Genomic DNA, 12,367 nt, shown 5'->3' on the forward strand with positions numbered 1-12,367 from the left:
TTATTCTTTTCTTTTTTGCTGTCTGGTAGACTGAGTTCCCATATTTTTCTTCTACTTTAGTTTTTTTCCTTTGCTATTTTTGTGCATTTGTCTTTCATGTGATAATGTCAATCTATGAAGCATGCCACCCCTCTCCTATTATCCTCAAAATCCCATGGGTGTTTTGGTTGTGATTATATTGAATTTATAATTAGTGGGAATCTGACTTATTTGAATATTGAGTGCTCTCATTCAGGTTTATCAATCCACCTATTCTTGGTTTATCAATCCACCTATTCTTTGATAATCTCTAGCAATATTTTTTTGTTTATTGAGACAGGGTCTCACTCTGTCACCCAGGCTGGAGTGCAGTGGCAAGATCTCAGCTCACTGCAGCCTCAGCCTCCCGGGCTCGGGTGATCCTCTCACCTCAGTCTCCTGAGTAGCTGGGATGGCAAGTGCACACCACCACGACCAGCTAATTTTTGTATTGTTTTGTAGAGATGGGATTTTGCCATATTGCCCAGGCTGGTCTTGAACTCTTGAGCTCAAAGCACCCTCCCATCCCAGCCTCCAAAGTGCTGGGATTACAGGCATGAGCCACTGAACTCTAGTAACATTTTAAAGATTTCTTCGACAAATAAGCTCATTTTAAAGTTAGCTTGTAATTTTCTCAATCCTATTGAGAATGAGTTCTTTTTCTTGATTAGATTTTTCTGGATAGACTTTTAGGTGCATATCTTATAGTTTTTAAGTAGAAAATAATACTTTCAAATAATGATAATTTTACATTTATATTTCACAAGTGTGTTTGTGTACTCCTCTCATTTATTTATATTGTCTTATTACTTAGGTTGGGAGCTTTCTGGAGAGCAACAATAGTAGGCATCCACATCTTATTCCAGACTTTAATGGGAACACCTCTGTGGTTTCTATTAAGTTTTGTAAGGTTTAATGAAATCATTCTGATAAATATCTTTCATCAAGTTAAGGAAGTTTCTTTTTATTCTTAGCTTACTAAAATAATTTTTCAAAAATCAAGAATGGGGATTGAATTTTATTAAATGCCCTTTTCAATATCTATTGGGCATTTAGTTTTTCTCCTTTATTTTCTAATGCTGAATAATCTTTACATTCTCAGAATAAACCTATCTGGCTGAGGTATGTTAGTATTTTGGGAACTGCAGAATTTAACTTGCAAATATTTTATTTAGAATCTTTGCATATACATTCATAAGGTTTTCTTTTTTGGGCACTCCATGGCTGTCTTACTATTAAATTTAAACATACCTCATAAAATAAATTCAGAATTATATTATCTTTTTAATGCTTTGTAACAGTTTAAATAAGAACCATTTATTCCTCAAAAGTTTTATAGCACTCTCCCATAAAACCATCCAGGCCCTGTGCCTTTTGCTAGATCTTTTACAACCTACTGTAGGAGATAGGTAGCAGGGGCCTACAATAAACCAACATGCCTGGCATATTCAGTGGGCGTGGAAATGTAGAAGTGTCCTGGGCAAGACTCAGGCCCTTGGAAAAGGGAGTTTGGATTTAGAGAGTTCAGGCATTTCTCTTAAGGTCACCAATGTTTTTTTGACTTTGATTTTTTGTCTTTTCTCCTCTCTTCTTCCTGTGTTCTCACTTCTTTCCAAGGATACCCTTATCAAGTGATGCTGCTCCTCCAGGCCTCAACCAGTTTCTGTTTAACAGTCTCTGCTTTGCATTCTGCCTGGTAGACCTACACTCAGCCAGGTGGGAGTGAGACACTTGTCATCCTAGAAAATGTCAAGGAAAAAGGAATACAAAGAAACATTTCATTGCAAAGCAGAGTTGGAGTTCTCACATCAGGATGAGGCTCATCCTACTTTGTGACTTAAACAGCCCCTTTGAAATAAAACAGATCTAATCCTGTCTCACCACCGAGGGACTGAACATGCAAGTGGACAATGACCAAACTACATATAATAATAAAACTCTACCCACCACCTCTGTAGCAGCTCAGAGAACCAACCGCAATGTTTGTATCATCTGCCCAGTAGGGTGAGGACCTAGTCAGTGACTGCCAGCTTCCTTACTTTTGTCCCTACTTCCAACTCGGGATCAATCAGAGAAAGCCAAATATGCTCCCCTAATCAATCACTTAGGATGCCCCACTTCTAGTTTGCCCTCCTCCAGTGTCTCTCGTGCCAACAGCCTCCAATCAGGGTGCACCTGGAGCCTTCCCTTTCTTTCTCACTATAAAGCTTTCCCAGTCCCTACCTGTCTCGGAGTCCCTGCCAAATGCAAGTGATGGTGTTGACCCCCTTGCCGTAGCAAGCCTCTGTCTATTCTCCCTTGGGTGGTCTTTGTTGATTTCCATACTGCCTGGCTGTGAGGATTAAACAAAGATAGCTGGTAATCCAGGTGAATGCAGTGGCCCAGCACCTTGAAGAGCAGGCAAACTGAGCCACATCCTGAGAGCAGATTTCCTTTACACTGAAATGGGGCAGAGGTGGCCGCCTAAGAAAGGAGGGGAAATCTGCCTGGTTTTGTGTGTGTGTGTGTGTGTGTGTGTGTGTGTGTGTATAGAGTTTCTCTTTGAAAAGACCACGCCAGACTCTTCCTGTCAGTGAGCAAGGCCCCAGCTTGCACCAAGCCCTTTTGTGTGCTGATGTGAACAGGTCTACTCAGCACAGACGGGGGCCATGTGGGCAGATATGGAGTGGCCCCTCTCAGCCTGCCCAGTGCAACCACTTGTAGCACTGTGGCATAGGGCCAGCTCTCCCTCCTTAGCTTATCTGGCAAGGACACCATTTCCGGGCACTCCCATCAACACTGACCTCTTCCTCCCTGGGGTTAGGAGGACAGGCTCCCTAGGATAGGTGGTTTACATGGATCAAAGCTTTTAACCTCACAGCAACCACATGGGGAAGTGTGATTGTTACTATCTTCATTTTACAGATGAGGCACAGAGGGGTTAAATAACATACCTGAGGTCACCCAGCTTGTAGGTAGAAGGGTGGGACTTCAAACCCAGCAGGAGCTGTGCTAGCAAGTCTTGCCTCCAAGACCACCACTTTTCCCACCACGCTGCCCAGCCTAGCCACCCTGACAGTTCCTCTTCTGCTAATCCCTTTGGATTCAGAAGGATTAGCAGAAGAACTTTCTGTTAATGATGTGGCAGGGCTGGTTCTCTGGACCGGGGAGCCGCAAACTGCAACTCCTGGTCAAGCACATTCACATGCATTTGGCTCTTTGCTTGTTAAAGTCTGCCTAATCTATTAGCTGTGTCTTTCCTGCAAACTGGAAACTTCATCCACTTTTATCCTTTTCAAGAAAGCCTCTTCACCTCAGTGCTTGCTGTTCACCCAGCCGTTCCCTCTGGAATGAGAACCATGTGCCAAGTGAAGCAAACAGTTGGAAATCAAGATGTTCCCACTAACCTTACAAGAGTCTGTAGGGTTGGAGCTGCCATGGGTCTGCAGTGGGTGGGGTGGGGTGGGGGTTCTGCTCCGCTTCAGGCAAACCGGCCTCAGAGGCTCTGCTGAGGCAATCATGATTGCCAGCCTCCGTGCTGCCAGACAGGCCTCACCCCAAGTCCAACCTGCTCCTCCTGCATCCCCAGCTGAATGGGCTGTTCCAAGAAAAATGATGGTTTCCAAGCTGGAGGAGCTGATGATAGTAACATAGGTTCACAACCTTCTAGATGCAATTCCAACAGTTCCCGAGAACATGAAAATCAAAAGCTTTTTTGTATGTTTGATGCCAAAACTCATGTCCCACTCAGTGTGAATATTTATACAACTTACTGCAGAAATAGCGATGTGTTTTGTTATTGGGTGTATCCTCAGACTCTGCTGAGGGTACTGCATAATGCACGGCATGTGCACCATATTACCTTTCTAAATCTGAAAGATTCAGAATTCTGAATCACATCTGGCCCCCAGGGTTTGAGTATGGGATTCTGGACAGACCTGTAATAAGTCATACTACGGGCTTTATACAGATTATTTTATGAATGACTTACAACAACACCAATTTGATTATGGTTACCCTACAGATAAGGAACGAACGACAGAGGTAGCGGGGAGGGAAAAGAAAGAGGTGGCTTGCCTGAGGCCACACAGATGGGAGCAGCAGATTTTAACCTGTGATGCTGGACAGATGCTTCAGGGATCCTGAGATCTTTGACTTCAGAAGTTTCCAAGGTGGAGGCTCTGGGTGTGGTGCATCTTGGCCATGTGGCCACCGCAGCGTCTGAAGGCTCTGTGATCCTGAGGCTACAGCCCTGTTCAGTGCAGCCCTTCGTAAACTTTTGTCAAAGAGCCCTTCTTTTTTTTTTTTTTTTTTTTTTGTGGCCTTTGTATTGCTGTTGTTATCTCCGTTTTACAGATGAGGCACAGAGGCGTTAAGTAACATCTGTCAGCATTCCTCAAGATGCACTTTGAGGCATCCTGACTTGGCTCAAACCCCTCTGTTCTGCAGACAAGGATCCTGAAGTCCAGGGACAGGAAAGCCTGGTCAAGGATGCAGGCGATGGCTCTTCCCTGGAGGGGTGAATGCGATGCTCCTCCTCCCCTAGCCACGGCCCCCACTCTAAGTGGAATGTCAGACGCGGGTTCCCTGAGTTGGGTCGGGAGCCAGGAGATTGGAAGGAAGCCAAACAGCCCCTTGGCCCGTTCATCCCCCATGAGGCTGGAGGGATGTGAGGAGCTGGCCCACGTGCCTCAGTGGGCTGAGGTTTAACTGACTTCTGCCATACTGTAGGCCCGTGCTGGGCAGACTCTTATCAACTGAGTGGAAGTAGGAAGCATGAGTGCTTCTCCTCCTCTGTCCGCACCTCCAGGCACTCTGTTTCAAAGGCACCAGAGAGCTTGTGGCTGATCCAGAGAGGGAGTGCCCGACAGAAGAGAATGGCAGTGGGAAGAATGGGCAGAAGTTCCCATAGCCTAAGCCATCTGGATGGCAGGGCTCCACCCAGGCTGGAGGGTCTGCCCCTCCTGGCAGGAGCCGTTCTCTTCCTTGTGCTCTAATTCCTGCAGTGTCCAGCTCACATGCGTGGAGTCCTGAGCAACCTCCTCAGTGCAGGAGCTCTGGGCTAGCTCCACCCCGACTCTCAGACATCCCCTGGCCTGCTGCTGAGTCTGAGAGCCTGAGTAGACTCTGAAACCATCCGTCTGTGGCTGCAGCTGCGAACTTGAGCCAGCATCAGAATCATCTGGAGATCTTGTTGAAACACAGATTGCTGCGCCCCACCCTCAGAATTTCTGACTCAGTGGGCCTGGGGCGTGGCCTGAGAATCTGCATTTCTATCAAGTTCCAGGTACTACTGGCACTGCTGGTCCAGGCACGACATTTTTCAAGTCTTTGCTGTTAAGGAAAAGGTGGAGCCTTTCCGGAGTTTATGAAAATGCCAGGCAATTTGGAAATTGTGGTGGAATCATTCTATAATGTATTTGAGAACTAAGCAAACAGCTTATTCTAGCAAAACCTGAACTATGTAAGTCCCTCCAAAAGGAGAGTTTGGAGACTGATAGGAAGACTCAGGAGGGATAGGAGTTTAACCCAGCTTTTAATCCAAAGGAAGAAATCTCTGCAAAGAAGGCAGCCATTGGTTTTGGTTTGCTTAAGGACAAGACAAATACCTGAGGTCCATGTGAGAAGAAGCGTCAGGCCTGTAACTGTTTTCTCAGGCTGCCATGACAATCTACCACCAATGGGTGGTTCAAAACCATAGTTCTGGGGGTGAGTTAAAATCAAGGTGTTGGCAGGTCCGTGCTGCCACCTGAGGCTCTGGAGAGAATCTGTTGCATGCTTCTTCTAGCATGTGCTGGCTGCTTGGCATTCCTCCTGTTTTGTTTGTTTGTTTGTTTTGAGATGGAGTTGCACTTTTATTGCCCAGACTGGAGTGCAATGGCGACATCTCAGCTCACTGCAACCTCCACCTCCCAGGTTCAAGTGATTCTCTTGCCTCAGCCTCCCAAGTAGCTGGGACTACGGGCATATGCCACCACACCTGGCTAATTTTGTATTTTTGGTAGAGATGGGGTTTCTCCATGTTGGTCAGGTTGGTCTTGAACTCCTGACCTCAGGTATCCACCCGCCTCGGCCTCCCAAAGTGCTGGGATTACAGGCGTGAGCCACCATGCCTGGTCTCGTTTTGTGTTTTGGTTTGTGGCTGCATCACTCCAATCCCTACCTCTGTTTTCACATTGCCTTCTCCACCCCATGTGTGTCTGTGTCGAATCTCCTGCGGCCTTGCTCGTACAAGGACACTTCACTTGTTATTAGATCTAGGGCTCACCTGGATAATCCAGGGTAAGAGCCTCCTCTCAGAATTTTTAGATATCACTTTCACCAAATAAAATAATATTCAGTCTTTTGCATTTAAGGTAATAATTGTAGATTCTGGGGAGTAGGAAGTGAATATTTCTCTGGAGGGCCATTCTTTCAGCCTGCCACAGTGAAATACTATAGTCTGTTCATATCGGCTTTTAAGAGCTTATGTTGTAAAGCACAGCCATTATTTAAAAAGTTAAACTATATGCTGGGTGTGGTAGCACATGCCTGTAATCCCAGCTACTCAGGAGGCTGAGGTAGGAGGATCCCTTGAGCTCAGTAGTTCAAGACTGGGCAATATAGCGAGGCCCCAACTCATTATTTTTTTTAAAAAAAGCATATCCCAATTGAAGGGTATTAAAAAAGAGAAAAAAAACCCTATATATAGTTACCATTAAATAAATTACATTGAAACAGAAGTAATAAGTACTCAAAATATACCACTCACAATTATTTTACTATATTTTGCTATCATCTATGATCTCGAGGTTATTTACATCTATTGTATATGTGTACAGTGGAAACACTGTGTAAGTGTGCACTACTATGCATTTCTTTCCAACTCTGCATTCAGTGATGTCACACTGGTGGCCTGGAATCTGCCACGGTAGGAGTATTTATACCATGGAAATCGGTAAATGCTACAATTCAGGGCTCTTTGCTTTGGAGAGCTGCTGGAAAGGATGGTCCCCCTGAGGAATGCCAGAGGGGTCTCCAGATTTCAGGTCCACTTAGGGAAGACAGCTGGGTGGGGAAGCCACACCTGCTCCTTGCAGGAATCCCAGGCAGAAAATGCTGCCCCCTGTTGGTGGAGAGAAATATGGTCATTGTTCCTCAACAGGAGCACCTGGGTGACTCCAGGGAGGCAGCTGCCAGGAGCTGTAGCTTACCCCAAAGGGGCTGGTGGCGGAAGCAGGTGGTGTGGGATGAGGGGATGCCCAGGCCACATGATGTTTCAAAGGGCATGAAGGGAACGATAAACCACTCTGCTTGTGAGAAGCCTGTCCCTGCATCCCTGACTGGAACATGTCACCCTTGCATTGCCTTGTGAATGGGCAGCATTGAGCTTGTCTGAGGGAGGAGGCTCACTCTAAGACAGCCATAAGCACCACCTGGCATGTTCTGAACATTTACAGTGGTCTCACACCATGCCAGAAGCTTTAGATACTTCCTCATCTCAAACTCTCACAACTCCACAAGGTAGGCATTATTGTTCCCACTTGACAGATAAGGAAACTAATACTCAGAGAGGCTGGGTCACTTGCCCAAGGTCACACAGCAGGTAACTAGTGGAGCTGGGATTTGAACCCAGGTCTGTTTGACTCCAGAGCCCTTGATCCCAACCACTATAGCATCCTTCCTTCCTTCTTACATTCATTCATTCATTTACTTATTCAACAATTATTATCAAGCAAATTTCCCACAGAGAACGTAGAATTTGGAAGGAGTAAGAGGCCATGCTGTGGTGGCCCCACGTTCCAGATGTTTGGGGACAGGCCCAGTCTTCCATATTCCGTCTGGCTGTCACTGTCTGTGTCTTGGTGTTGTGTATGGTAAGCACGTCTCCTGTAACTGAGGATCCAGAAAGCCTGGGAGGGTAGACAAAGCACTGTTGGCAAAAGGGGGTCAAAGGAAGATCTCTGCCTACACAGAAATGCAGGAGAGACCTCTGTGAATATCTGGAGATATTTTCACTTGGCCGGGGCTTGTGGGTGAGTAAACAGCCACCACCTGACCGTCTGAGGTGCGCTGGCCGGCTCAGGTAGACTTCCTCCATCCCACTCCTGGACTACCCATTTTCCTTTTGCCCAGGCAGGAGGTTTTGGCTCTGAAGCCTGCCTTGCTACCAACACTGGTCTTTCCTCCCCTCATACATGCACCTACTCTGCCCCAAGGTCTCTTCAATGGGGAGGAGGCCCAGGGGGATTTCTTATGATCTCTCCGAGGAACTGTGGAGTTCTTCCTCCTCTGTTGCCTCCCTCTCCCAACCCTGGACCAGCAAAAGTGCTGCCTGAGGCCTCTCCTGAACTATCTTGGGTTCTGGTTAGCATTGCTCAGGGGTGCTCATTTTGGGGGGCTGGAGATATGGCATTTGGGTATAGGCACTGAAGACTTTTGGGGTGCCTGAGAGCTCAGCCTCTGGGACCTCTGGGCAGGGCACATTGGGTGGTTTTGTCCAAGCAACCAGGGAAGAATCACTGAGTCTCCAAGGCAATGTAACCAGAGAGGAAAGTGTCTCTAGGTGGAAACTCAGGGTTCGACACATCTCACACAGCAGCAGAGGTAGCAGCACCCAGTTTGTGCAGGAAAATAGCAGTAGGGGTCATGGGTCCAGTGGACTTGGAGGAGGCTGGGTAGGGGAGAGTGCTGGACTGCAGGGTTCTGGGAGGCTGTGGGGCAGAGGAGGAAGCACCTCTTGGGGAAATGGTGGAGTGAGGCCCAGGGAACCCCAGAGGTGGTGTTGGTTGGAGGGATGCTGGTGATGGGAGGGGCTTGGCCTGCAAGAAAGCAGCAGGCTTACTTGTAGATGAAGAAGGAGCCACATGTGAGGTGTGATCTGAGAAATGCTAGGGAAGTCTAACTTGGCCCTGCTGACCTACTGCTAGTGTCCAAAATTCCACTGTAGGACCTAGCTCCTCGTAAGGATTCCTAGGGAACATCTGGCCTTTTGAGGCAGGCGCAGGGAGAGAGTAGAAGGTGGAGTGATAGGTCCAACACAGGCATGTCCCCTGACCCAGAGCAGGCTAAGCTGGGTGAGCTCTGGAAGGTCCCTAGTGCCCGAGGGAATGGAGGTCCAGGGACCCTCAAAGTGTAGGTACAGGTAAAGTCACTTAAAGCTGATGGATATGAGGATATGGATTTTTACAGTCTCCTGTGTGTGTGTTCCCAGCCACATTTGCCATGGATCATTGTATACCACAGACTCTGCATAACAACAGGACACAAGGCTTTGCCCTCCCTGTGTCCATGTGTCAAGTGAGTGGTGCGCTGGGCATCACCTTGGGTATGAGGAGCATGACCCGGGAAGCCGTGCCTAAAGGGAATGCTAAGGGTGCCCTGCTTCTTGGACATCTGATTGCCTGGTTCTCACGACTGCTGCTTCATTTAAAACACACACCCACACACAACAGTGAGGTAGGATCCCAGGCATCTTGGATGATTTTCACATCGGGAATGAATGGATGCATCCTTTCTCTGCCCTGCCCACATGGAAGTTCTGCTGCCCACATGAAGGCACACCTAGTTCTGGTGGGTGACCATGGTGAATGTCAGGGATTGGGCTGCCCAACCTCCACCCCACCCTCTTTCTACGGAGCCTCCTGCACTGCTGAGACTGAAATGCTGCACACTCCATTACCCAGGCTCCCTTGCAGCTGGGCTCTGGATGCAAATTAGACTCTACCTTTCAGATGCTCTCCTGGGAGGGCTGTCTTCCTGTATGGACGTCCTCCTGTGCCTTTTAGCTATTTTCAGTTCACAGGCAAAGTGGTGGAGATGAGAGGTGTCCTAGAGCAGGCTTCAGTATCCACCTGCCAGCTTTCTGGGTCCCAAGGGTGGGAGGCTGGCAGAGTGGGGCTGGACTATGATTCCAGTGCCCAGTCACCAGCTTTGTGATGGTTGAGAGGTGGTTGTGACACTGGTAACAGCATCCTCATCCCTACATCCCAGCTCCATTTGTGGTTCTTGAACTCACAGCCACAGCAGCAGCCGCTGGGGTTGTGGCGTTTGCAGAATTGTTCCTTGAGGCTGACTCTAGAGCACACTCCCCCAGCCCTTCCAAGGATTTGCTAAACACTTTCTGTTTTGGAAAAAATCATAAATTCACAGAAGTTGCCAAGATAGTACAGGGAGGTCCTGTGTACCCTTCACCTAGATTCCCCTGTAGTTACATCCTCCTTAATTGTAGTGTGATATCAAAACCAAGAACTTGACATTGGTACAATATGTGTGATTCCACAGTCCTGTTATCACGTGTACACTCATCAAACACCTCGGCAATCAAGATAAAGAACTGTTTCATTGCCACAAAGATCTCCTGCACTCCTATATAGTCACACCTACCCCTTTCACTCTCTCCCATTCCTAATCCTTGGCAACCACAAATCTGTTCTCCATTTCTAAAATTTTCTCATTTCAAGAGGAATGTTACATAAATGGAACCACCCAGGATGTAAACTTTTGAGGTTGGCTTTTCTTCCACTCAGCACAATGTCCTCGAGATCATCCAAGTTGTCGATGTATCAGTAACCCAATCCCTTTTGTTGCTGAGTAGTATTCCGTGGTACAGATGTGCCACGGTTTGTTTAACGATTTGCCCATTGAAGGGCATCTGGGTCATTTTCAGTTCTTGACTATTGCAAACAAATCTGCTGGGAACATTTGTGTACAGGCTTTTGTGTGAACATCATTTTCATTTCTCTGGGGTAAATGCCCAGGAGTCCAATTTCTGAGTCATAGGATAAGTACATGTTTAATTTCTTAAGAAACTGCTCATCTATTTCACAGAGTACCATTTTACATTCTTACCAGCAATGAATGTAAACCCAGTTGTTCTGCATGATTGCTGGCATTTGGTATTGTTGCTGTTTCTTATTTTAGTGGAGGCATGGTTGAGTCTTCCCTCTCCACCAATGTCTCTATATTTGAACTTGGAAAATGGGGATGATTTGGGGATACTGGGGGATATTAACCTCACAGTTACACAGTAATCCACCCCCACCCCCATTTTCCATTAGTTGGAAAAGGTAGTATTGCAAAACATTGTTTATCAGAAATTCACATTGAACTGGGTGTCCCCTACTTTTGTTTGCTAAATTTAGCAACCCTAGGAAAAGGCTGACCTACCTGAACCAGTCAAAAGTCTGAAAGTACAACACTCAAAAACGCATCATTTGATTATTTCCACTAACTGTAAGCTCCCAGAAGGCAAAGATTACATCTTCTTGTACTTTTTATTCCCAGGATCCAGGATAGAATTATCTCAAATTCTAAATTAGTTGTGTGTGACTTCATGAATTTTTTTCTTTGAGAAATGAAACTCCTTTGGTTAAAGGACAAACATAGCTGACTATGCTGCTGTTTGGAAGGGGTGTGTTTTTTAAAATGTTAATTAGAATTTATTTGGCTTTCAAAAATTCATATATAAACATAATGGAAACAGAAATGACACAGGAGGCTTCAGACCACATCCCTTTAAGGTAACTCACTCTGCCCACCTGCTTTCCCATAGGCTCAGTGTGGCTAGAGCGGACTGCGAGGCTGGCTTTGTGCTGCTTCTGCGGTGGGACCTGGGCCCCACAACCTGTACCCTCCTGAAGGGAGGCCCACAGTGCCGGTCCACAGGTCAATGCAGCCTTGGTTCGCTGCCTCTGGTGCTGACTGCAGGGGCCTAGCCAGGCCATCATCACCACCATCGCTTGGACTGGGAGGGTGCAGGGCTGCACTTCTGCAGAGACCAGTGGTGGCAGCAGGAGGCTGCCTCCCTTCTGTCCTTCCCTGCATCTGGAAAAGGACTACTTGGAGGCCTGAAACTGCCCTCCTGTCCTGAAGGGTGGAAACCCTGGCTTAACTAGGTCTTCCGTCAGCTGTAGGCCACATGGACTGTTGGGCACCTAGACAGCCTGACTATATCGGGCTGTGGCTGATTGGAACAGCTGGAGGCTGGTCAGGGGCTGAGGAACACCTGAGGCATTCCTTATGGGTTTAAGTTATCATGTGGCCCCCCTGTCCAGATGTGGCACACCCCTGCTGCCACCCCATCTATAGCCAGCAGGATGGTTTCAGAGTGGACTTACGGCGGAAGTCAGGGGGAAGAGGAGCAGAAGCCAAGGGCTGAGGAGCTCTGGCCCCGGGAGCCACTGGGTTACTTGTGACAGACTTTGGCTTAGTAGCTGTCTGCATATCCCAGACCTCAGCTCTCTCTTGTGCTCTTCCCTTCACCTGACTCTTTGATGGTTAAGATGCAGATTCATAATAAACAGGATAGAGAAATGTAAATGCCCTTGATGTTACGTAAGCTCTTAATCACTCCTGTGTGTGTGTGTATAGGAGTCATAAGAGATTATTT

General features: G+C 47.2%; 1 protein-coding gene across 1 annotated transcript in view; it reads right to left on the bottom strand.

Moving 5' to 3' along the window:
• The window catches only part of HIGD1A (HIG1 hypoxia inducible domain family member 1A), a 1,051,097-nt gene that overhangs the window by 270,777 nt on the left and 767,953 nt on the right, over positions 1–12,367 (bottom strand). The window lies entirely within an intron of this gene.

This window comes from Macaca thibetana, chromosome 2 (genome assembly GCF_024542745.1).
Source record: "Macaca thibetana thibetana isolate TM-01 chromosome 2, ASM2454274v1, whole genome shotgun sequence".
Taxonomy (NCBI): domain Eukaryota; kingdom Metazoa; phylum Chordata; class Mammalia; order Primates; family Cercopithecidae; genus Macaca; species Macaca thibetana.